We start from the raw sequence: 27,975 nt of genomic DNA, 5'->3' as shown, positions 1-27,975 counted from the left end.
GCAACGAGTTCAGCTGTAACCTACAGGAGGATGCAGGCACGGCTGTTCCAGTCATAGCGATGCTGTATCCAACCTGTAGTAAACACAGTCAGGACCAAAGCGGGCCACCGTCGTTCTGCTACACCAGACGGAACGGCGGAACTGGGCGCCCTGGCGAGGGAGGTGATGTCCATGAGATTCAAACTCTTAACATGAATGACATTTGCTTGTGACCACACGAAAGTGACACATCGATTTTATCTGGACACATCTGGTTAGACATGTGAATGGGGTAAAGAGAGAGTTAAAAAGTACGATTACTAGCATGGAACTATTAGCACAGCGATACTTATTTAGCTGCCATTTAACTCTGCCTACATTGAAAAAATACCGTACGACACACAATAAAGCAGTCGAGAGTTCTCTTTAATCTGTGTCCACAAGGGTGGCACGAGCATCTGGCTTACATTCTGTCATTTGCATCTGGTGAATCTGATAATCACACACCCAGTGGAGAACTGTTTCCAAGATAATGTTGAACCAAACTGATATCAAGCTTTATTACAAAAGGAATACATACAAGAAACAGTGCAGCCCAAATGTCTATCAGAACGCAAGTCCCAGACCAATGAAAGAAATGATGTCTCCCGAGCAGTTCCATCACTTCCTCTGGGCTATATTTAACCTCAAATGGCAAGTTAAGGATGTTTAACTGAGGCTGCACCGGGTAGACACAGACAGGAACTGCACATTAGTAGCAAATAAATACGGTAAACACAGGAAATAGTTTACAGCAGTGGTCCTAAATCTGGCTCATCATCAAAAATCAGAAAATTTCCTGGCCCCAAACGTCAGAGAGGCCCCAGAATAGCATCTTAACAGGAACCCTGCCCCCAAAGGCCCTCATCGCAACAGACTGACAGTGACATCACTCCACAACCCAACGCCATCAGGGGCTTCCCGGGGCCCACCACCCTTCCAGGGTCTCCTCTTCCACTGCTTTTCTGCGTGAACCTATGGTCCAGGAGCACAGGTGAAGAGCAAGGAGAGTGCCTGCGTTTAACCTTGACTCTATACACCTGCTACGTAATCCTGGGCAAAGCCCTCAATTTCTTTATGCTTCACTACCCTCAACTGCAAAGTGGGATGACAACAATAGTACGGGCATTTCGTGCCCTAACAATAACACAGTTTATGTCAAGAACAGGGTTGGGGTAGACCACTCGAAAGATCTGCACCTTTGTGACCAGGAGGTAACCTGGAGAGCCCGGCTTCCACCTGGCTGGAAGCTGCCCCAGTACGCAGGGAAAACTGCACAGGAGCAAGTGTGGAAATGCTGCCTGCTTTCTAATTAGAGGCTGGCTGGTGGATGGTGACACGATGACACAGATGGATGTGGATCTCAGCCAGCAGAGGTGGACCCGGGAAGCAGTGCAGCCGTCCCCAGCCAAGAGTGCACTCGGCCGGGGCTGCCCTCGGGGAAGGGCCCTGGGCAGATGCCCCTCTGAAGACTGAAACAGGAAAGGAGGCCGTGGTGTCAGTTTTGGATTGGAGATTGCCCTAAGAGCTCATGATCCTACGTGTATATTTCTCCTAGCCCTATCCTGAAGAAAGGGCCTGGAAGCAATAACACAATAAATATAACTGTGCCCAGATCCTGGTTTCTAAATAACATCTCCACATTAAAATAAACCCAAGGCTCTTTAGAGAATGGCTGATTCCAAGTCAGAGACAGGAAAAGCACCAAGTGAGCCTGGAATAGCTAGTTGTGTCAGAAAGAAAAAAGTATTCAAAGACTGATGGGGAGCTGTTAAAAGGATACAGGAGGGCTTTCCTGGTGGCACAGTGGTTGAGAATCTGTCTGCCAATGCAGGGGACACGGGTTCGAGCCCTGGTCTGGGAAGATCCCACATGCCGCGGAGCAACTAGGCCCGTGGGCCACAATTACTGAGCCTGCGCGTCTGGAGCCTGTGCTCCGCAACAAGAGAGGCCGCGATAGTGAGAGGCCCGCACACCGCGATGAAGAGTGGCCCCCGCTTGCCGCAACTAGAGAAAGCCCTCGCACAGAAACTAAGACCCAACACAGCCATAAATAAATAAATAAATAAAATTAAAAAAAAAAAAAAAAAAAGGATACAGGAGCCAGCCTGGGGGGGGGGGGCTCCCATTGGCCAAATATGGGCCCACGTGAGTACAAAAAAGATTAACAACAATAATGAATTATAACACAAGTAATCAAAACCAAAATGAATCCATGAGTCCACAGTGATAATCACTAAAGGGGAAAGGAGGATGAGAAAGCTTTTCTTCACAGAACAATGCCAGGTAAGAAATATAAAAGGAATGACAGAATTTTTAAATCACCATATTGCAACCACCGCTGCAGTAATTCATTCAGGCACAGATCACCCAGAGATGCTAAAACCGCTAGGTGAAGCGTCACTGGGAAACACAATGCGCAATAAATGTCAAAGTATCACTCCACATAATGCACCCGATTACAAAGGGAAAAGTGGTCAAACTCAGAATCACCAATAGCGGGACATGATGAGATTTAATGAAGAGCATAACACATCACCTCTTCACGTCATAGCACTCATGTCAAAAGATTTTACTCTGAATCTTGTATTGATATTCTTATCCCACAAAATTACGTTTACCGAGCAAGCGTTAAATGCTGTCTAGCTAAAACAGGAGCTGCTGACACATGCACAGAATAAGCTGCTTCTGTTTACCTTTTTAATTCCTAGGTAATTGTTGGTGGCTTTCTTCCCGAACCATACCTCACAAGGAATGCATTCCAAATGTGTATCTGTCCATTAAACAAGTCATTAGATGGGTACAGGAGAATGTACGGCCTTAATGAAGTTCTAATTAAGCAATACTTGCCAGTCCTGTTGCTACAATTAGATACAGAAACTGAGGAGGTTTCAATAAGCCAAAAAGAAAATATATATAAAATCAAGAAAAAAGCTTAAAGAATAAAATGCCTTCAACTGAGGTTACACATAAGCCCCGTAAATGATTCATCAGTACACAGAGCAAGAGGTCACAAGTGGTTTTCGGTCAGAAAACTGTCCTGGCATCAGTGCCATCCAGATGAGGCAGGCTTCTCTGCAGCACCCCTTCCCGAAACAATGCCACTCCTAAGAAATTTTAGGATCTAAAGTGAAAATAAATTTTATTTCTTTTAGTTACTATTTTGCTTTACCACACATTAAGTAACCATTTTTATAACAATACATACTTAAATATATTATTTTGAATTAATTCATATACTAATATTCAGTTTAAAAAAGACCTAGGAAGAGAAATAGGGCAATAGAAACCGATCACAATTGCTAAAATTTACTGACCTCTTATCACAGGTCAAGTACTACATTAGACGCTTCCCCGGCCTACTCTAATTCATCCTCACAACTGTGGAAGGTAGACAACAGTGTCGTTCCTTACATAGACGAGAAATTGGACCGCAGAGAGCTTCAGAACCAGTCCAAAGGCAGACAGCTATTTGCTGCCACTTGAGCCTGTCCTGCTCTAGCGACAAAGGGCTCCATCACCACCACTCTGCCTCATCAGCAGAGACGCGTTTGCCAAAGGGCACAAACCATTTCTGCTCCAAACTGTAGCATTTCCTTTCAATCTTAAACATCCATCCTTCATGAACTTTTTTTAAATCAAGCTTTTTATTTTGAAATAATTATAGGTTCACATGCAATTGTAAGAAGTAACACAGAGATGCCACGTACCCTTTACTTGGTCTCCCCCAATGGTAACACCTTGTAAAAAGCACAGCGTAATGTCACACCCAGGACACTGCATTGACACAACTAAACTACAGAACGTGTCCGTCACAAGGGTCCCTCCTGTTGGCCTCTTATAGCCACATCTACTTCCTTCCTGCCCCTTCCCTCTCCTTAGACCCTGGCAACACTGATCTGTTCTCTGTTTTTATAATTTTGTCCTTTCAAGAATGTTACATAGATGTGATCATACACTATGAAACTTTGGGGACTGGCATTCTTTACTTGGCATATTCTATGGAGATTCATAGAAGCTGCTATATTTATCAATCGGTTGTTCCTTTTTAATGCTGAGTAGCGTTCCAATAAAGCTCTTAAGACACAGATTACTTGAGATTATGACTGTTAACACTTTTATAAATGTAAACACATCAGCTTGAGCTACACGTTGAACATCTAACAGAAACGATCTCACTTACACTTTTAGGGGTCTGCTAAATAGATTACACTGAAGTACTAAATTAGTCAGCATCACAGGTGGTTGAACTTTCCCAGTTTAACTTACCTTTCTTATGAATGTTTAAAGCTCTAACTAAAGTTTGCACTCTTAAAAAGAAGGTTGTAATGGCACAGTTACAGTAAGAAGCAGTTTATTTTTGGTCAGCATTAACTGAATTCTTAACCTAACTAGCTTATACGAAAGGTAAATGTCTGTGGAGGTGTTTAAAGAAATAATAACTACAGGTGGTAGCTGCCCCAGAACACGTCTTCGATGGAGAGCACAGGAAAAAGTCTAGAAATGTAACAGACCACTCCAGCTCTCAGTGGCATGTCAGGCTCTCCAAGTGATGACAGGAGGCGGTGGGTTCAGAGATACCCGTACACGCAGGGTTACTCACTTCTACCAAGCGTGCTCAGCCCGAAACAGACGAGCGCACGCACGTGTGCACCTGCACACGTATACAGAAAAACGCCAAGCCTTAAAGATTTCACAAGTACTTGTCAGGCAGTGAATAAAATGCACATCTTAGTTTTTGTGCTTTTGTATATAATCTTCAGTTGACTATTTTTAACTCATGAGAAAAAAATCTAAGCTAATTTCTACTCATTTCTTTAGGTCTTGGGCTAAACATGGTATCATCCAGAAAGGTTTCCCTGATCACTACTCCCCACCTCTGACTAGATTAGGCTTAGGTGCCTCTCTGGGAGGTTCGCCAGCACCTAGCAGCAGCTGGTACCATGAAGCAGTTGCCTCTTCCTTGTCTGTCCCTGCTGCTGGACTCTAAGGGTCCCCATGGTGTAGCTCCGTATTAATACACATTAGGTGATCAACAGAGAAATGCCTGCCGAATGAATGAGCGTGCAAGAAACACACAGTGTAACACTGACTGGAAGAGCCAGTCCTCTCATGACACACCCTAGAGAACTGAAAACAGGTATTCCAACAAAAACGTGCAAATGAATATTCATAGCAGCATTGTTCATAGTACCCAAAAAGTAGAAACAACCTAAATGTCCATCAATTTATGAATGGATAAATAGAATGTGTTCCATCCCTACAACAGAACGCTTGTTGACAATAAATAGGAATGAAGTATGGCTATGTGCATAGAAGAACCTTGAAAGTATTATGCAAAGTAAAGGAGCCAATCAAAAGAAGGCCACATATTGTATGAGTCCATTTGTATAAAATGTCCAGAATGAACAAATGCACAGAGACAGAAAGGAGACTAATGGTTGCTGTGGGCTGTGGCAATGGAGTGGGGAGGTTCGGGAGTAAGTGCTGATGGGCACAGGCTTTCAGGTGTGCGGTGGAAAGTTCTGGAGCTAAGTAATGGCGATGACTGCACAACACTGTACTTAATGCCACTGAACTGTACTCTTTAAAATGGTAACTTTGGGGCTTCCCTGGTGGCGCAGTGGTTGAGAATCTGCCTGCTAATGCAGGGGACACGGGTTCGAGCCCTGGTCTGGGAGGATCCCACATGCCGCAGAGCAACTAGGCCCGTGAGCCACAACTACTGAGCCTGCGCGTCTGGAGCCTGTGCTCTGCAACAACAGAGGCCGCGATAATGAGAGGCCCACGCACCGCGACGAAGAGTGGCCCCCGCTTGCCACAACTGGTGAAAGCCCTCGCACAGAAACGAAGACCCAACATAGCAATCAATCAATCAATAAATCAATAAATCTTTAAAAAAAAAAAAGGTAAGTTCTATGTTTTATATATTTTATGATAAACAGATAAATAAATAAACTGGTCATACAACCAAAAACACCCCAAGATTTTTCCATTATTAATGAAAGATTTTGACCCATAGAACCAAAAATTTAAGTGAACCCTTTGCAGAATATGTATAAAGAAAAACGCACATAGGCATCTCATAGTCAAACTTCCAAAAAAAGGGGAAATCTTGAAAGAAGCCAAAGTATTAATATATGAAGAAAAACAGAATTAAAAAGAGAAACAGAGAAATCCACAATTAGTTGACGTTTTTAGTACTTCTTTTTCAAGAATCAGTAGAATAACTGAACAGAAAATCAGAAGGGGTATGGAAGACTTGAAAAGCATCAAGCAAAACGACCTGATGTTTACAGAACACGATACCAAAGAACAGTTCTTTTCAAGTACACATAAACACTCACCAAGACAGATTCAAATGCTGAGCCATAAAACAGTCTCAACATATTTAAAAGGAATGAAATCATACAAAGTACGTTCTCTAACCACAACAGATGTAAATTAGAAATCAATAATAAAAAAAAGATATCTGGAAAACATCTAGGTACTTGGATATTAAATCATCTGAATTTCTGAGGCAAAGAAAAATCACAAGGGAATTCAGAAAATATTTTGAACTGAATGGTAATGAACAATATTCATTGCTTTTTTACTCCATGTCAAAATTTGCAGGTTGCAGCTAAAGCAGAGCTTAGAGGGCAACTTATGGCTTTCAGTGTTTATAACAGAAAAGAATACTTTTCAATCAATTACCTATGATTCCATCCTTACAAAGCTAGAAAAAGAGGAGCAAATTAAATCAAAATAAGGAGAAGAAAGGAAATAATAAAACTAAGAGCAGAAATTAATGAAACAGTAAAAAAGCAAAAAAAAATAATGAAATGAAAGCTGGTTCTTGGAAAAGATTAACAGACTTGATAAACCTCTACACAAATTAATAATATCAGAAAAGAAAAAGGGGGCATCACTACAGGTTCTACAGATATTAAAAGGATAATAAAGGAATATTATGAACAACCTAGTGCTAGTAAATTTGACAAATTTAGATGAAATGAGCAAAGTCCCTGAAAAGACACAAAATAACCAAAATTGACATAAGAAACAAAAAAATATTTATAGCTGTAAATATAATTTACAGCATTTATAGCATTCACCACCCACCTAAACCTATTTTTTTTTACAACCATGACATAGGCAAAGACTTCTTAGGACATAAAAGCACTAACTATAAAAGAGAAAAGTTATAAATTGGTCTTCACCAAAATTTAAAATTTCTGGAAAGACATTATTAAGAAAATGAAAAGGTAAACCACAGACTAGAAGAAAATATTTGTAATACATATAATGGACAAAGGACTTGTAGTCAGAATATAAAAGAATTCTTACAGTAAGAAAATAAAAAGCCCAATAAGAAAATGAGAAAAAGATTTAACACACAAAAGACAATGTATGAATGACCAATAAGCATATAAAAAACACTAAACTACATTAGTCATCAAGAAAACGGAAATTAAAACCATACAGAGATACTGATTCACATTAGAATGGCTAAAATTTAAAAAACACCACCAGGGCTTCCCTGGTGGCGCAGTGGTTGAGAATCTGCCGGCCAATGCAGGGGACACAGGTTCGAGCCCTGGTCTGGGAAGATCCCACATGCCGCGGAGCAACTAGGCCTGTGAGCCACAATTACTGAGCCTGAGCGTCTGGAGCCTGTGCTCTGCAACAAGAGAGGCCGCGATAGTGAGAGGCCCGCGCACCGCGATGAAGAGTGGCCCCCGCTCGCCACAACTGGAGAAAGCCCTCGCACAGAAACGAAGACCCAACCCAGCAATCAATCAATCAATCAATAAATGAATAAATAAATAAGCTTTAAGAGAAACCATTGGAGAGATTTAAAAAAAACAAAAACAAAAACACCACCAAAAGTGTTGACAAGGATGTGGAGCAACTGGAATCCTCATACACTGCTGGTGGCAAAATTAAAAATACAGCCACTTTGGGAAACTGCTTGACAGCTACTTAAAAGTTAAACACGTGCTTACATATGGCCCACCAATTCAACTCCTAGGTATTTACCCAAGAGAAATGAAAATATATGTCCTCACAAAAGTGTACACAAATGTTCATAGCCACTTTATTTATAATAGGTCAAACCCTGTAAACACCAATGTACACCAATAGGTGAATGAATATTGTGGTTTTCATAAAATGGAATGATACTAGGCAATAAAAAGGAACAGACGACACATAACAACATGACTGAATCAACAAAATATGAGCGAAAGAATCCAATTTCAGAAGTTCATTGTTCCCTGCAGCGCTAAGTGCTGGGAGGTGGCGGCACTGACTCCCAGGAGCCGGGCACAGGGACAGCTGTCACGCTCGGACCTCCTCCGTGGACCCCTTCTGGGTGCGCCAAACCATGGACGGTGTGGGGCTGGCCGGGAAGAGCCTTCACACCGGGCTGACTCTGACGCTCGGAGCTTCGGCCTCTGGGGTGTCTCTGGGCATCTCCGAGCTCAACGTGAAGATCCTGGTGAAAACTTGAGAGTGGACCACATTACAGATTGAAAAAGGAGCCTCAAAGGAGTCAGTTCTTAAAAATTCAGCTTCTGTTGGTATTATCCAGAGATGAGTCACCCATGGAAAATGGGCTGTCCGGTCTGTGAGGAAGGGACTTGGAGCTGTCTGACGTGTTTTATTTCTCCAAGAAGGGATTGGAGGCCATCATGGAAGATGCAGTGAGCCAGCGGTTCTCCTCAGAGGAGCCAGTGTCATGGAATCTCCTCACAGGGACAAATGTAAATTTCCAGACATCAGTCCGTGGTGCTGGGCGTCATAGTGCGCTACCGTGTCCTACTGCCTCTGAGAGTTACCTTGGCTTTCACTAGGATCAGTCTGTTGGTTTACAGGAAGTACCCTGGTTGGACAGTTGTCAGAAAGCAGCCTCAAGAACCGGCTGAGTGAACTGGTCCACTGCCGGATCTGCGTTCGTGCCCTCTCTGTACTACTCACTATCGTAACACGCAGTACAGACCCCAGAAGGGAGGCATTTGTGTGGCAACCATACCTCCCTGTAGATGTTTTATCTTGACAATGGATGGGTGCTATGCTACGGTTGGCCAGGTACATGCCTGGTGGATGGGAATTATTCAGAGCTATGGTCAAGGCTTGTCCACATGTCTGGTCTGAACGCTCAGAAATGAAGGACTGACACCTGGTTACCAACAGGCTAAAAGAACATATTGCTGATAAGAAAAAATTACCCATACTAATCTTTCCTGAAGGAACCTGCATCAACAATACTTCAGTCATGATATTTAAAAAGGGAAGCTTTAAAATTGGAGGAACCATACATCCAGTTGCAATTAAGTATAATCCTTAGTTTGGTGATGCATTTTGGAACAGCAGTAAATACAACACGGTGAGCTACCTGCTTTGAGTGATGACCAGCTGGGCCACTGTCTGTGCTGTGTGGTACGTGCCCCCCATGACCAGAGAGAAAGGAGAAGATGCAGTCCAGTTGGCTAATAGGGTTGAGTCTGCTACTGCTGTACAAGGAGGGCTGACTGAGCTTCCTTGGGATGGAGGGCTGAAGACAGCCTAGGTGAAGGACGTCTTTAAGGAACAGCAACAGAAGAAGTACAGCAAGACAACTGTGGGCAATGGGTATCTCAACATGGAAGCAGACTGAACGCCACCCAGGGTTTCCAGAACTAGTCCTTGGAAATGAAATGTGGTGGAGTTTTTTTTTGTTTTTTTTTTGGGGGGGGTGCACTGTTTTGTCTTACCGTTTTTGTTTTTTTATTGTTAATCTTTTCTACAAGAGGACTGTCTCTACCTCTTTATGCCAGAGGCAGAATCCACGGTGCCCTTTTTGGCTTCTGTTGTTGTTACAGCATTAGCCTCATGAACTGTAAGTAGTTTACTGAGTTTGAACATATTCTGCCTTTTGTAAAACGACTGTGTCATTGTGAACTGAATGAAATATTTGTACCGGAAAAAGGACTTCTAAAACATCTGTGGAACTCAGTTGTGTTTGGAACTCGTTGATAGAGTAATTCTCAAGAAAATACCCCGAAGTGTGTTCATGATCAGCTTTCTCACACCCTCTCCTCCTATTCCCTTCCATCACTTAAACATGGATTTCACATCACTCGAGTTACTGTTATGGTTTTGTTCTACTACAAGGTTGAAAAGAAAAATGGAGGACAGTATTTAGGAGAAAGGACAGATTTGTCGCCACTTGATCTCAAAGTTGAAAGGAAATTAAATATTCTTTACTAGCGTGTTAGAAGAGACCTTCTATTTGGTGAGCTTTACCAAAGAAAATGAGTCCATGTTACTGTGTGTGCACATTTACAGGTAGGCAACTTGCGAATAAGTTAGCCAGCAATAGGTGATAAAGTTTTTAGTCTTCCTTGTTTGTATGCTAACGATCTATACTTAAGCCCTCTCCCATCTGCTGATTTGTTTGATCTTGTAACCAAACACATTTCAAATAGGAGCCTTTGACAACAATTGCAAATCCCACTGAGTGTCTTCAGCGGGGGTAGGAGTGACGGAAGCACTGTTCCTCCCCTTCCACCCCTTCGTCCTTTATTTCAGAATTTTCCCAGTTTCTTGAACAGGAAAGTAAGTGGTAAAACTACCTTTTGGAAACTGAGCTTTAACTTTCTTTAAATGGGAAAATAAGTGTTTCCCAACTCTGCAGCATAAGCAATGTTGATAGCAATATAGTGTCATCCAAGTGTTATTTCTCTTCTGGTAACCAGGTACAAAATGTGACACCGTTTTACGGTGAATATAAATAAATTCTACATTTCTAAAGAAAATAAATTAAAAAAATAAAAGTTCATACATTATGCTTTTATCTATATGAAATTCTAGAACAGGCAAAGCTCACCTACAGGGACAGAAAGGAGATTGATGGAGATCTAGCATGGGATGCGGATACGGAGCTGACAGCAAAGAGGCACAAAGGAATTTGGGGAGCCAATAAAAACATTTTATATTTTAACTGGAGTAGTATTTACATGAGTGTATACATTTGTCAAAACTCAAACTATTTACTTTAAATAGGTACACTTTATTTAAATTATGCCTCAACAAAGTTGATTTTTAAAAAGAAAGCTCTGGGGGCTTCCCTGGTGGCGCAGTGGTTGAGGGTCTGCCTGCCAATGTGGGGGACGCGGGTTCAAGCCCTGGTCTGGGGGGATCCCGTGTGCCGCGGAGCAACTGGGCCGGTGAGCCATGGCTCCTGGGCCTGCGTGTCTGGAGCCTGTGCCCCACAACAAGAGGGGCCGCAACGGTGAGGGGCCTATGCGCCGCGATGAGGAGCGGCCCCCACTTGCCGCAACTAGAGAAAGCCCTCACACAGAAATGAAGACCCAACACAGCCAAAAATAAAAAAAAATAAAAAAATAAAAATTAAAAAAAAAAAAAAGAAAGCTCTGACCTGAAAGTCACTCAGACTTCATTGAGCGTCCTCTTCTTCATCTGTTAAATGTGGATAATACTTAATTTCTCACCCCACAAGGCATCAAATGAGATCAAAGTACATCAAAGTACTCTAGATGTTGTTATGTGACACAATGATTTATAGTGTTTTATTACTTCAGGCATTAGACAGTCAGTGTATGACTATGGGAGTAGCCTGCAGAATAATTTATTACCTAAAGATAATCTTCAAACTTCATCGTAATCATTTATTTTTATGTTTCCCCAAACAAATGCTACATGGATCGATACTTTAAGGAATGAAATTAGGAGTGTGCCTGGCCCACTAAGAGTGGGGCTGCAATGAGCCACCAAAGACAGCGGAGGCAGGAAAAGACAGCCAGCGCTGGGACAACAAAGCGTGCGGTGCTTTACGGAAAACCCACGAAAGCAGATGATTATATCCAACACATCAAGATTTAAGTACAGGACATCTGTGTTTTTCAAACGTCCTAACCATAGTGACCTGGGCAAGTTTTATTTTTATGACCGTTTATATATGGCAGCTCAGGCTCGTCCACCACCACTCAACATAATTGCTGCCACCTCATGCCAACGACGTAAAATGACAGCTATGTTCTTTCATTTGCTAACCAATACGACATTCCTAGTATAGCTGAGCCAGTCACATATGGTGTACTTCAAAGTATGTTTGTGTTTTATAGCTTTCCAGATTTGAAAGTTTTCCAGGCATATGGATGCTGAGCCAAAAACTGTGCTTCACATCTCAAAATCTAAAACAAGTTGCATAAAATACACTGAAATATGCTTCATCATATAAAAATAACCATCAGTAAAAGCTCCAGTTAACACTCAAAAAACTGCCCGAAAGGAAGTTTGTCAGCAAATTTCTTTCAGCTGGGTATGTATGAAAAATGCACCTGACAGTACTAGCTTTACCAGGAAAAAAAAGAAAGTGAACCACACGAGGTTCTGACACAATTGTAGCTGTTCCCTAATTTGCCCACCGTGCAGTCAGGATTCATCTGCCAAGCACTGTCTATGGGGAGGAGAAAAAGGAAGGTCATGATGTCTCTCCCTGGTGACATGGAAGGTTACCACCCAGGTTTTTAGAAACTACAAGGACAAGTTAAAGTTGAATAACAGTGGGCAAAATTTCACAAGATTTGGACACAGCTATGGCAGAAACTCAAACAGCAAAGTAAGAAGTAGGAACACCTTTCCTCCAACCCACCAAGTAGAGGTCACTATTTCCTTCCAGATGAAGGCCTGTGGGCAAGCAGTGCTGAGACAAACATGCCACAGTGGCAGAACTAAGACACCAAACTTCACCGAGGCCGGCATCACGGCCTCTACACATAGATACTGGCCAGACGTAAAGAGCTGTAGATCTGGGAGGTACCTCACACTAGGTAACTGGCAGGAAAACAAGTGCTTACGTGAAAGGAGTTTAAATATGTATAGGAGCCAGTGCACTTAGAACACATGCTGTCAGCCACGAGACCCCCAAACTAATCTGGTGACATAACTCTCAAGAAACGCTCCTACCTATGATAAAACTGTCAAATCTCCCCTATGTTCATTCTAAGGTGAAGAAATGTGTAAAGAGATCAAAAGACTATCAAGTTTTTTTGTTAACCCTCTGAGCTGGTAATACAATACCTTATTGTCCACATAAAATGCCACCGCTATAATTTTGGTAGACCATAACAAACATAACTCCTCTAAAACATTAATTTTTAATGACCCATTAAGTACTGACATTATTCAAATCTAAATTCTAATTTAGATCATTAAAAAATTCAAGAAATAATGCTATTATTTATCAATAACAATGCTGTTTAACAAAGGAAAGATAGAAAAAAAATCAGTTTTCCTTGTATTTTCAGGCTTTCTTCAGTAACGTTCTTGGAGCTATGTGGAAACTAGCGGTGTGGCATAAGTTCTGCCAAAGATGGGAAGGAAAAGCTGATTATAAACAAGTGGTACCAGTGCACCATACTGCAATTAATAAAATGTCAAAATACCCAAAGCATTTCTGAACCTATATGCCTCATCATTTTTTTAAAGGAAACTTAAGGTTTTTTTTCAAAACTACTTCAGAAAAATCTATGAGATCATTCTTAATATATCATGATGTTCTACATATTAAACAGACAGGTTAAAATATATTCCCAGTCTGGGATACAAGACCAAAAAATAATTACCGAGCAAAATGAGGATAAAAATCATTAAGAAAAATAGATGTCATCAGAACAAGATGACTCTTGATACTATCAAGAAATGTTCAATTCTTCATCCTACACCCTTGTCTGTTCTCCACAGTGTCTTCTGTGCATTACTTAAATATTTGTTGTTTCTGACAATTCCATCCCTAACCTTCTCTCTTTACTCTAAAACATGCCCTCCCCGGTCATCTCAATCCCATGGCTTCAACTATCCAGGACTACTCAGGTGATTCCCAAATCTCTATTTTCAGCACACATCTCAACGGGCATCTCTTCCTGGATGTCCTGAAGGCATCTTAAACCTAACCCATCCCAAAGTGAAGCCTCTATTCACTGCAGCATGGCCATTTCCGGCACTGCCGATTCCTCCTCTCCCCTTTTCCCTATCTCAATAAAGGTCGCTGCAATATGCACTCAGTCTGCTCAGTCTTAGTTACACAGTCTCATTATTTCTATGTTTTAAACATGGAACTCTGATCCTGTCATTGTTACACTTACAAATCTTTCAGTGCAGGGAGGTTCTAAACATCCATCAAGGACTGGGCAAATAAATTATGGTCTTTTCACACCACAGAGTATTGTACAGTCTTCAAAAATGATGGCATGGGTCTATATTCATCAATATGAAAAGATGGTTATGACCCTTTCCAGGCGCTCTCCCTGCCCCTAACTCCACCGTCTGCCATGCCTTCCCAGCCCTAACTCTCCCTCCTCAGGACTCTCTGTTTAGTTTCTCAATCTGCTAACAAGCAAATTCCTTCCATGGTTTGTTCAGATTTCTGAAGCAGAGACTCTCATTGGCTTCATTTACCATCTTGGGCTAAGCAACTAGGCAGAAGCTAGGGGTCAACGACTCCTTGGATTTAATCTGCTCCTACCAAAAAATGGCTCTGGCCAAATGCAATAAAACTCTGAAGTTACTTTATAATTAAAATATTTCTAGAGAAATACCACGTAACTATATAATGAAAGAATCTGAGCAACAACCTAAAATCTACTGTAACTGGATTTAGTTTCTAAAATATATCCGGCTTCCCTGGTGGCGCAGTGGTTGAGAATCTGCCTGCTAATGCAGGGGACACGGGTTCGAGCCCTGGTCTGGGAAGATCCCACATGCCACGGAGCAGCTGGGCCCGTGAGCCACAACTACTGAGCCTGCGCGTCTGGAGCCTGTGCCCCGCAACGGGAGGGGCCGCGATAGTGAAAGGCCTGCGCACCGCGATGAAGAGCGGTCCCTGCACCGCGATGAAGAGTGGCCCCCACTTGCCGTAACTGGAGAAAGCCCTCGCACGAACCGAAGACCCAACACAGCCAAAAAAAATAAAAAATAAAAAGAAAATAAATAAATAAAGTAGCTAAAAAAAAAATAAAATAAAATAAAATATATCCTTGGTATTAATAGACCTAATTATATCTCAAGCATACTTCACTTCATGAAAACAAACTGGTAAAAATGCATTAATTAATTCTGTGTTATAAACAGAATTAATTAATGTGAATTTTAAAAAAATTTCAGCTTTACTGAGGTATGGCTGACATAAAATTGTTAAGACATTTAAAATGTACATCCTGGTGATTTGATATACGAATATGAATTGTGAAGTTTTAAACAGCACAGCTGGATACAGAAAGCAGAGGTGGAGAGAGAAGTCAACACATGATCCTCAGCTGATTATTTGAAAGCAGACAGGCACTTACTGTATTAAAATGGTAAAGCAGAAAGCCAACAATGTCATCACTTAATTAGATTCTCAGGGCCTCCCTCCCCCAAAAGACCTCATCTGGAAGCTCAGTAAACATGCGTGTCGTGTCATGAGTAATTACAGCTCACGCTACTCAAATCTGTAGGCAAACAAAAACAAAAACCACATCTCTACCACTCTCTCAGTTGTAATTCTGAATGACTTCTCTTTCAAAGTAGATTTAATTTTTAATTTAAATATTCACCAACATCTCTTCTTCCTTCACTGAGGCAGCGTCTTCCCTGGGCCAAGAGCTGGGAACACAACGTGATCAACACGGCCCTGACTTTGTGGAGCTGATTCTGTACAAAAAGCACCCTCTCTGTTGGCTGGATGGATAACTGTAAAGTAGTAAACAATTTTTCCCTATTTAGAACTTTATCTGAGGAATTTCATTTTGGCTCCAGCATACAAAAATAAGCTGAACTCTGTGATTCACTCTTTCTAAAAAAATGACTTGTTATAGAGTTTAAAAAAAAAAAAAGAAGGAAAAAGAAAAAAGCTTTAGCAGATAAAGCCGTTTTTTGTGTGGAAGATCCGTACTCCCTCTCCATCCTCATCTCCCAAACAGAAACAACAAAAGGCTTAATAGTAGGGATAAAACTGAACCTACTGCAATATAAACATATATCATTATGCTGTACACCTAAAACTAATACTGTGTTATATGTCAATTGTATCTCAATAAAAATAAAACACTGTAAGAAAAAAATGGAGGTAAATACCATATTCTATTTCCTTCCAGATTATTATCCAAGATTTTCCACCATCTCTTTTCCAGTCAGTTTTAAGTGTTTTTCTGAAGTAGCTTTATCATCCAGACCAAAAAAAAAAAAAAAATCTAAATCCTTTTAATCATAAAATTGGCTTAAGGAAAAGGAAATACACTCTCTTTTCTAAGCCCTCACATCCTTCCCTTTAGTCCATACCCAGGAAAGAGAAATATTGATAAGAAATGGACTCCAGCCAAAGCAATTGTGAGAAAAGAGAACAAAACTGGAGGTGTCACGATCCTTGACTTCAGACTATACTATACTGTCATCAAAACAGTATGGTACTGGCACAAAAACAGACGTATAGATCAATGGAACAGAATAACGAGCCCAGAAATAAACGCACACATCTATGGTCAATTAATCTACAACAAAGGAGGCAAGAAATACAGTGGAGGAAAGACAGTCTCTTCAATGAGTGGTGGTGGGAAAACTGGACAGCTACATGTAAAAGAATAAAATTAGAACATTTTCTCACATCATACACAAAAATAAACCTCAAAATCAATTAAAGACCTAAATGTAAGACCTGAACTCCTAGAAGAAAATACAGGCAGTACACTCTTTGACACTGGTCTTAGCGATCTTTTTCTGGATCTGTCTTCTCAAGCAAGGGAAAGAAAAGCAAAAATAAACCAATGGGACCTCATCAAACTTCAAAGCTTTTGCACAGTGAAGGAAACCGTCAACAAGACAAAAAGGCCACCTACTGAATGGGAGAAGGTATTTGCAAATGATAAGGGGCTAATACCCAAAATATACAAAGAACTCATACAACTCAAATCAAAAACAAAACAAACAAAGAAAAAAAAAAAAGACCAAAAAAAAGCAACCAAAAAAAAAAAAAAAATTAAAAAATGGGCAGAGGACCTGAATAGACATTTTTCCAAAGAAGACATATGGATGGCCAACAGGCATCATGAAAAGATGCTCAACACCACTAATCATCTTGCTCATGACCAACCTCAGCGGCCTTCTTTCAGTTCCTGAAACACACATCCAGGCCTTTAGCTTGCTGTCCCTTTTCCCTGGATTGTTCTTTTCCCAGATGTCACACATGCTGCTTCTTTCTGGTATTTAGGTCTCAGTTCAAATGTCAACGCTCTAGACAAGCCTTCCCCGACCACCTCCTATGGAAACAGCATGCTTCACTCCCTCTACCTCTTTCTTTCTGATTTATCTTCTTCAGAGCATTTACTACTATCTGCAATTATTACAATTTGCTTAGCTTTTTATTGCTCATCTTCGCTACTAAAATATTATTAGCTCTGTGAAAGCAAGGCTTGGGCTGTCTTCTCATCACCATCTCCTACCGCCTAGGCCCACAGTAATTCTCAACCAGTGTTACTGAATGAATCAAGCAGTTCATACTGTACAAATTACAAGTCAAATAAATGTGGCCCTAAAATTTCAAATTCCTGAACATGTTTCCTCCAGGAAACTCTCAGTAGGAACTTTATCATCCAGACGTGAAGCTGATTTATTTTGAGGCTCCCTCTGTCAGCGACGCTCTCCCCCTTATCTCGGCCTAACTGACCCCTCGCGGAGACCTCTGCTCATTCTCACACGCAAGGCTGCCCCAACCATTCCATCCATGATGGGCACGCACACAATTCCCTCGATCGCTCCATCCCATCATCCCGCTCTTATCTGCTTCATAGTCCTCGTGACTCTCTGAAGTTACCTTTTTAATCTGTGTACTAGTTGGACTGTTTACCACAGACTAAATATTTTAGCTTCAGGAAAACAATAATCAGCATTCTTAGATCCCTGAAAGTATAGAAGAACTTCCTGAAAAGACAGGCCCCAGGGACAGCTTTGTAACACAGCTCACTTTGTAACACAGCTCATTAAAACCCTCTTTTCAACCACAGAACAGTGCGAGCTCAGAAGAAATCGAGTATTACCAAGATTTTTTTTTTTGCCCCATCACAGAAGCTCATTTATCCAGGTGTCTAAACACAGGCAAGCATTCAAATGGAACAGTCTGTAAAGTTTGTTTTTTTTTTTTTTGGTAAAGTTTTTAAATAATCATCTATTTTCCTTCTTTAAATCTCATCACCGACATTAATTAAAAACAATCTGCTAAACTACCACAATCTACCAAGCTACAAAAATGGGTCTGTATCATGGGGATGCGGGTGGGGGATCAATCTGTTGGACACAGACTGGGGTGTTGGTGGCCAAGAACCACTGCTGTGGCCATGCACCGCTGGACAGCACTGGGCTGTAAATGTGCAGATTAGAAGAATCCGCATTTCTACACCAAACCTGCTAACACAGCTCAATCTTGGTGCTCCAATTATATCTACTAACGCTGTATATCATATAAATAAAGAAAAATCATCCTCTACAGTACTACCTACTTAAGTTTAGTAACCTACAATGAATAGTTATCTTTCTTCTCTTTTGAAAAGATGAAAAGTCCTAGTTAATATACATTTACTTCACCTTCAGTAATCATCAAAAAGTACTGCTGGCAGGTCTGTAATATCAGATAACTTCCTAAGTATCTTAGCTTTTGCTACGATGAATATGTTATGGAGATGAGATTACAAACCGAAAGAATAAAATTTTCATTATTTACAAGTGAATTATCTATTTTACAGACAAAGTCTGAAGTAATTTGTTACACCACACTTTAGACACTAGCTCTGAAAGTCAAATTTTTTTTAAAAGAATATGCATCTGAACCCGTAATGTATACTGCATTTCAAGTCAAATAAAATGATTAAAATTTTTAAATTGGAAAATAAGACAGATATCAAAGTGTTATTTCAGAAAAATTAATCTGGCAGCAGTATACCATAGAAATTAGATAAGATAGATAGATAGATATAGATATATTATTATTATTATTATTATTTTTTGCCTCACTGTGTGGCTTGTGGGATCTTAGTTCCCAAACCAGGGATTGAATCTGGGCCCACAGCAGTGAAAACGCTGAGTCCTAACCCCTGGACTGCCAGGGAAGTCCCCAGGTAACATAAATCTTAAGGAGGCAAGTCCACATACAAACTCTATTCCCACAGTTCTTTTCATTAAAACAGATACACGTTGGTAACTTGTATATTAGAATACATTTTTAAGAAAAACATGAGTATGGTTATTTAGTTTTCAGTACCAACACTGTCATTTCACCATTCTTCCCTATAAAAAAAAAACTTAACTAAACAAGCAATTTTAAACGTGGGTTTATGCCCCACTCATGGTCACGCGTGAAGTAGGTTCAGTCAATTGCAGTCCACATTTCTTCCAAATAGAACAGGAAAAAAATCAAGTTACAAGGATAACTGTCACATGCGTGTATCTAGCTAGACCAGGCATGGGTCCTGAGGCAGAATGTATTTCTAACTGTGAGTCTTAGTCAAGAGAATTTCAAAACTCCAGGCCAGATGGTTGTGATGGTCTCTTTTCGCTCTAAAAACTTTACTTTTACGGTTAAATCTGTCCTCACCTGGAAATAAAGGGAAATGAGTGGCTTCTTTATTTAATGTTTAGCTATGTTTCTTTTAATGGCAGGCAACGGAGTCTGTTGAATTAATTACGCTAATTTAAACAACAACTGGGACTTACTGACGGGGACACTGAAGCAGTGCACAGACTCTGGGAGCGCTGGACCAGGGGGCTCAGGAAGCACAGAAACTGAAGGGCTCCGGGGCCTCGGCAGGGCACCTGCGAGCTCCGCCTCGCCTTCCACCACAGTGCTGTGAGTTCCTCGCCGCTGCACAATGCAATCAGCCGTCCTACATCAGGCAGCCTAACCCCTGGATAAACCAGCAACAGCAGGGAGGGAGTGCAGACATGGTCTCTGGGGAAACAAACTCTCCACCATCCCAATTTGTCTAAAACATCTGATTTTTATGGCCAGAAATTAACATTTCATTTTTAAGCACTATGCACTAGGCATAATATTTGGTTCGATATGATCAGTATACATAGTATATGTGTATATTAAAACATTAAATTATACACCTTAAACATATGCAAGTTTTATCAATAAAGCTGGGGAAAAATGAGAAATATAAAATATGTTTTCAACAGATAAAGGAGACTGTGCACTATATGTAAGAGCAAGTCTTTTAAAATAATGAACATTACATTGAACATTATAATAAGGATGATATTTTTCATTTCACATATTCTTAAAAACTTGGGTTATTTAAAGTCATATTTTTCTAAAGCACTTGTGAAAATAAATCCTGGTGTAAAGCATTTTTAAAATTTAAAAATTATTTTGCAAAGTGAATCACTCTATTTTTAAAAGTCTGTATCTTCATACGTCAGCTGCCACTAAATGAGATGTCCCTATGTAAGAAGAGTGCCTGCTGTGATCTGAATGTCTGTGTTCCCCCAAAACTCCTATGCTGAACCCTAAAGCCCCAGGTGATGGCACGAGGAGGCGGGGCCTCTGGGAGGTGGTCAGGTCCCGAGGTGGGGTCCTCGTGAACGGGATTCGTGCCCTTGTAAGAGAGGCTCCGGAGAGCTCCCTACCCGTTCCCCCATGTGAGGCCACAGCGGGAAACTGGCAGCCTACAACCCAGAAAAGGCCTTCACCAAAACCCCACCATGCTGACTCCTTGACCTTGGACTTCCCAGCCTCCAGAACTGGGGAGGGGGGGGGGGTAAATTTCACTTGTTCATAAACCACGGAGTCTGTGGGATTCTGTTATAGCAGCCTGAAGAGACTAAGACAGCCCCTCGGTTGGGCGACCAGCACAACTCCCCTTCCCGCCGACCCGCCCTGCCCTTGGGGTTCCTAACCCACTCCTCTCACCATTCCGTGTGTCTGCTGCACACCCTCTCCCTGTGTCACATCCTGCTTCACGCTGACATTCTCTGCCGGTCTCCCCAGAATCCACGCAGAATAAAATCCACAAGGACAGGAACAGGGGTGGCAGCACAGTGTATGTGCAGAACAAGCACTGGGTCAGGAGTCAGGGAGGCCCGAGATTGTCACTGTTCTGTCACCAACTGGCTACACAATCACCATCTGTTCACTGCCTCTTTGCACACCTCTTCCAGTAGGAACTGAACAAGTAGCTACTAACAACATCCATCCGTAAAGTTTCCTTACTTGTTAAAAAAAGAGATGGTAATAACTGCCCTATTTACTTTTCCTAGTTGTTACCAAAAAAAAAAAAGTGTAAATGCTTTATAAGCTGTTAAGCACTACAGAAATAGTAGGGTTGTTTGTGTGTGTGTGTGTGTTAGGGTTTTTGCAAGGCCATACGTATCAACAGGATGAGCATGGGCTTGGGAGTCAGCAGATACAAGCTAAGCCCGAGCATCAGCATTTCTCACCTGTCTGGCCTTGGGCAAGTTAACTCACCTTTCGGAGTGTCAGTTTCCTCATCTATAAAACAGTGATACTAACACCTGTATCAGATATTGCACGGATAATTAATATCTGTAAAGTATGTTCAACTCTCCTCATACCTGACTTCATCCCCACAACTCTCCACCTTCGGTCCTAACCCATTTTCACACCACAGATCCTTCAATCCATGTGACTCCTCACCTCAGGTCTCCAGGAGCATCTTTAGGGCAGAGACCATAGACTTCATCACCAACACCTAGCCTAGAGTACATAGTGGGAACTCAGTAAGTACATTAAAGAAGTGAATTCCCATCCATCTTCTTGGTAAATACATAAATGTAACATAACAAACTAAAAAACCAGACATTTCTAACAAAATGCATATCAATCTTACTTCATTCCTTAGTACAACAAAGACCCACTTTCACTTACATACATCCCTATGTTTTTCAACAGGTGCTAAGAAGAAAAGAGAAGCTTAAGACGAGACTTAGAGTAACCTTTATCTTTCTGACCAAAAATAAGACGTAAGACCATCAGCTCAAGATTTTTAAACTAAAAGGCTGTCCCTTCACTTATTTTGTTTTTTTAACCTATTAGGTAAAAGTATCAGCATTCAAAACCACCAGAAGCAACAGAGGATGGGGAGCTAAAATCTAGACCCTGAGGCTCCCAGAACGAAGCGAAACCAAAGAGCTGGTTTTCCCAGCTTCTAGCAGTAAGCCAACAATTAATTACTTGGAGTTGATGTAAGGGCTAAAATCTTTTGGCCAGTCCTTATCCTAGGTTCTCTTCTTCATTTCCCAACTGAGGACTTGACTTCAGACTATATTACAAAGCTACAGTCATCAAAACAGTGTGGTACTGGCACAAAAACCAACATACAGATCAATGGAACAGGACAGAAAGCCCAGAAATAAACCCATACACTTATGGTCAATTAATCTACAACAAAGGAGGCAAGACTATTACATGCAGGAAAGAGAGTCTCTTCAATAAACAGTGCTGGGAAAACTGAACAGCTACATGTCAAAAAATGAAATCAGAACACTCTTTAACACCACACACAAAAATAAACTCAAAATGGATTAAATACCTAAACGTAAGACCTGATACCATAAAACTCGTAGACGAAAACATAGGCCGAACACTATCTGACATAAATCGCAGCAATATATTTTTCGATCCATCTCCCAGAGTAATGGAAGTAAAAACAAAAATAAACAAATGGGACCCAATTAAACTCAAAAGCTTTTGCACAGCACAGGAAACCATAAACAAAGCGAAAAGACAACCCACAGAACGGGAGAAAATATTTGCAAAGAACGCAACCGACAAGGGATCAGTCTCCAAAATTTTCAAACAACTCATGCAGCTCAATACCAAAAAAAACAAATACCCAATCAAAAAATGGGCAGAAGACCTCAAAGAGACATTTCTCCAAAGAAGTCATTCAGATGGCCAAGAGGCACATGAAAAGATGCTTAAAATTACTATGAGAGAAATGCATATTTAAACTACAGTGAGGTATCACTTCACACAGGTCAGAATGGCCATCATCAAAAAAATCTACAAACAATAAATGCTGGAGAGGATGTGGAGAAAAGGGAACCCTCCTACACTGTTGGTGGGAATGTAAATGGATACAGCCACTATGGAGAACATTATGGAGGTTCCTTAAAAAACTAAAAATAGAATTACCATATGACCCAGCAATCCCACTCATGGGCATATATCTGGAGAAAAACTTGGTTCAAAAGGATACATGCGCCCCGATGTTCACTGCAGCACTGTTTACAATAGCCAAGACATGGAAGCAACCTAAGTGTCTATCAACAGAGAAATGGATAAAGAAGATGTGGTACATATATACAATGGAATATTACTCAGCCATTAAAAAGAATGAAATAATGCCATTTGCAGCAACAGGGATGGACCTGAAGATTATCACACTAAGTGAAGTCAGTCAGACAGAGAAAGACAAACACCATATGATATCACTTACACGTGGAATCTAAAAAAAAATGATACAAATGAACTTATTTACAAAACAGAAACAGACTCACAGACTTAGACAAGGAACTTATGGTTACCAGGGAGGTAGGGGGGTGGGTAGGGACAGATTAAAAAAAAAAATCATCTCAATTCCACCTCAAAAACGCTTCTCCCGCAATTCCACGGCCTCCAGCGGTGTCTCTCCCACAGCAGAGTGACTGTAACACGAGTCTGATGCCCTCCTCCCTGGTTTAAAGCCCCATCACTTCCAGGATGAAGTGACACTTGGGGGACACAGAAGCTCATCCGTGCCCTGTCCCCATCCAACGCTCTGGCCTCGGTTCTCATCGGCCCCGACATGCACCCTGGGCTAAAGCTGTGACGGTGCACACGGCTCTCACACCCTTGGCACTCATGCACCACCTACAACAGGCGCTTCTGTGCCCACCTGGCAACCCCTTCAGAGCCTTCAAGACTCAGACTAAGAGTAGGACCGAGTTTGGTGCCTCTGTACTCCTGAAACGTGCGTACTACAGTTTGCTTATGTTTCTATAATCTGCAGTAGAAAGTGAGCCACTGAAGGACAGGGACTCTTTTTCATCACAGCAGGTAATACAGAGTACACGACAGAAGGTCCGTAACTAAACTGAATAAATTAATAAACGGCCTGACTGACTTCAGTTTTATTATAAATATAAAGGTTACTGTGAGATCATCTGGTAAAATAAGCACCAGTTGTCAAGTTATTTCCATGAGAAAGTAATTTGGAGTTCTAAATAACTGTTACAAATAAACTCAAACACAATAAACACGGTTGTAAGATATCAAAAGATAATGTGAATCTGTAACTGAGGCGTACATGTTACCTCGAAATACTAATGGAGCCCAAACTAGGTACATGATCCATGGGAAACAGAAAGACCTGGCGCTAGGCATGAAGAAAAAACCCTGCTCAACAATGGCTGTGAGAATTTAAAATAATTTTTCACAGACGAGCTCTGCTCATAAGTTTGTAAGGCATTATTATACAAGGGTGACTAGAAATAAGTACCTTCTCAACCACTACTATCATGTTACATGTATATAATCCTTTTCCTCTAAAGTGCAATTTTTAACCTTCTTCAATGGGGAAAAGATTTTTTAAAGCTCCTACATGGGTACAGGACCCTGAGTTCAGTGACAGAGGTGCCAAGGAAATCCCAACAACAGCTGCTGACTGGACCAGTGTGTTGGCAGTTGGCAGGGAGGGAGGGAAGGAGGACGAGGAGGAAGAAGGACTACACGATGCTCCCCCCAGCTCGGCTCGTCTGTCCCACACTTTCCGTGTGCCCAGCAGAATGGGTGGTAACCGGGGGATCACCATGCACAGTGTTAAACCACCGCCCAGGAAGACCTGATCACAGCTCTGCTTCACCCGCCCTCCGTCCGCAGCCCCGCACACAAGGCTACGGGAGCAGAAGCCAGGGCAGAGGGCCGCGCAGACTTCCAGAGGCACACGGCCCTGCTCCCTCCCGCCTACAGCCCCTCTCTCCTCCCACCCGCTCCTCTCGGCCCACCTCCCCGGACTTCCCCCCAGGACTTCCCTGATCCAGGCAAAGACGAAACTATAGCCAACTACAGCCAGCCGCCGCGGCAGAGCTGGCCTGAATCCCGCCTGCCTCCGCCCCTCCCTGCGCTGGCTCGGGGCCGCGTTCTCAGAGCCTCGGCTTCCTCATCCGGAGAGCGGGGACCATACACTGTCCTCTAAGGATTGTTGTAAGATTTAAATCATGTGAGATGGGGGGGGGGGGGGGTGAAAGCTGGAAGCACGCTGCCTGGCACAGAGTAAGCTAAACCAAAAGGGCTTCCAGGTGGGGTGCTACGTGAACATGTACACAGCCGGATATAAGCAAATCAGCACCCAAAGTGCTTCACAGTGTTTTGCCGGGTTTTGTTTGCTTGACGCAGGCCGGGGGAAAAAAAGTCAACAAACCACCACCACCGCCGACAAAAACCCCAGAAAAATAGTATGAAAACTTATTCCACGATCCTGTAACCACAAAAAAAGTTACAGACCCTCAACTTCGGCTCGTAGCCTCCTCACCATCTAGGAAGCCCACCCTATTTTTTAGCCTCATCTCACATTTATGTCTCCACACAGGCAACACTGTAATTAGTGACACATATGCTTTCAGTTCAAACTTGGGTCAAGAATTCCTTCAGGCCAGTCACCTCTGTCACCCACCCCTTTTCCCAACCACTGAAACCCCATTAATCATTCATCCTCTGAAGCCTTTCCTCATCCTCCCTGGCAGAAATCATCACGCCCATCTGTACGTTCCCATGCCTATTGCTTAAACTCATACTTAGAGCACTTATTTCATGCTAATTAGCATTTTTTCCAATCTTCTTCCTCACTGGATTCTAAGTTCCACATCATTCAAGTGGAGGTGTCAGTGGTCAGGTGAATGCACAGACCACAAAACGTAATAAAATAAAGTAACGCTTCTTTACCTACAGGAATGTGCTTCTTGAGGGTAAACAAATATTTCCATCATCCTTCTGTGTTTTAAACACAGCTTCACCGGCCTGCCACTACTACAAAGCAGTGCAACGGACAGCAGCAGGGATGCGTGCTAACTTTTTAGCTTCTGTTTTCTGAATATCCAAAAACTTCCCTTATAACAATCCTGACAGTTCACTGAGAGAACATTTTATGCCTTACTTATCAAATGATTTATCAGCCCACTTTAATTTCCATTAATTAAACAGAGCGTTAAATCTTTTTGCTACTCATTAAAAGAAAGCACTTCAAAATAAAATTTTTGTTATATGATGATGATTGTTCCAAAACAAGATCTGATTAAATAATAAACGTTATTTTATAAATCAAATATGAAAATCAATCTCCTTATTTCATATCACACATACTATATACATTTACTTTAGTGGGGTTTTATAAATATCAACTCTTATTTCCTACATATACAAACACGGCTGGAAAGCTGATTTACAACCAAGAGTTTGATTCATAAGCAGTCTACAGTTTAGATAGTATGAGTCCAAATATTTAAGTGCTCAAATTTGCTTCAAATTACAGCACTCTAAATTAGAAAGTCACGGTTTTAGCTCATTCAGATTCTAATTCTACTTTTGCTACTGAATAACAGTGTTACCCTAGGCAAATCATTTAACCTCTCTAAATTCTAAGTTTTACATATTTGAAATGACTCTGGATTAGATCAAATTTCCCAGATCACATTCTTGATCATACAAATCACCTTGAACACTTGTTTGGAAATACATGTACTGACCCCTCTTCTAAAGGCTCTATGCTAGCAGCTCTGCCCTGGGGGCCGGGGGTCTGTGTTTAAAGTCCCCACGGACTCGTGTCCCCCAGGCTCCTCCTGACTGGGAAGCTTTCTACCACATACTGGTTTCTGATCTCTAATGCTCTTTCTGGCTCTACAGTTCTACGGATTTAAGATTTTATGACGTGGATCAAATCCCCCAGCCTAACCTGATGATACCAAACACAATCCACGTGCAACTTCGTTTTGCTGTGGAGGAAAGTTCAAAAGCTATCATTCTTAACATCTGGCTCCACTTGCTGTACAAGTCCCTCAATTTTCACGCCATCCTACATACCAGAATTTGTGCTGACAAATTATCTGATAGCTAACCTGATCTGGGCCAGAACACACTTCTGGTTGAAGGCGCTCCCCTGTGGTTTCAATGCACACAACTCGCCGTACGTTTAACGCCGACTCACGTGTTAGTGTCAGCTCTCAGAGCCTGTGCTTCCAGCCCTGCAACTGTGCCTGGTTCACATCTGTCCTTTACTCACATATGTGTGACAGCCATCAGGCAGACCACAACTGCAACCCCTTCTAGCAATCTGACAGATAACGATTAGGTGCTGAATAAACTTTAATACATCATAACCATTAACTGGCTTTGAAACATAATGCCTGAAAACACTTGCCCATGGATAGAAATATAGAAGAAAACATTTTAAAGGCTATACTCTCAAAATCTGTCTTTAAAAGCACTGTGACAGAAAGCATATGCTCTCCAACGGGTGTTCTCATTTTTAAAAAAAGGCATTGCTTTCAATCCCCACCTACCCCAAGTTAATAAAATCTGGTTAGTCAAACTTGCCTTAGAATGATATTTCCGCTACCACCACACATTTCTTTCCCCCAAAAGGCTGTGAGGCAGCATACAGAAATAAAAGATCTCAAACATGCCAAGATAATTTAGAGGTGGGAAGGGTGGTAGGGGTCAATATATTCAGTACAGTTAAACACACCAGTTTTCATTATACTTCTCAAAGAGCAGGACAAGGCAGGAAACTGATTCTTCGTACTCTAAAAGCAGACCAAACAGTTTCTCAGGAAACAAAGCTTTTACCAGTACTCTGAGAAATTTTCCCACATAGGTCTTAGAAAATAGTTATACTACAGCATTGTCAATCAAAATTTCACAGCAACTGGAAAACTTTAAATCAAACT

The 27,975-nt window shown here is 41.5% G+C and overlaps 1 protein-coding gene and 1 pseudogene across 2 annotated transcripts in view; one reads left to right on the top strand and one right to left on the bottom strand.

Annotated features, from left to right (window-relative positions):
• Positions 1–27,975, bottom strand: part of CAMSAP2 (calmodulin regulated spectrin associated protein family member 2) — a 105,410-nt gene that overhangs the window by 55,493 nt on the left and 21,942 nt on the right. The gene's annotated exons all lie outside the window — the stretch shown is intronic.
• Positions 8,387–9,658, top strand: LOC103001324 (glycerol-3-phosphate acyltransferase 3-like; annotated as a pseudogene).

The sequence above is a fragment of the Balaenoptera acutorostrata genome, chromosome 1 (assembly GCF_949987535.1).
Source record: "Balaenoptera acutorostrata chromosome 1, mBalAcu1.1, whole genome shotgun sequence".
Lineage (NCBI taxonomy): Eukaryota > Metazoa > Chordata > Mammalia > Artiodactyla > Balaenopteridae > Balaenoptera > Balaenoptera acutorostrata.
This window is presented reverse-complemented; position numbering and strand designations above follow the sequence as displayed.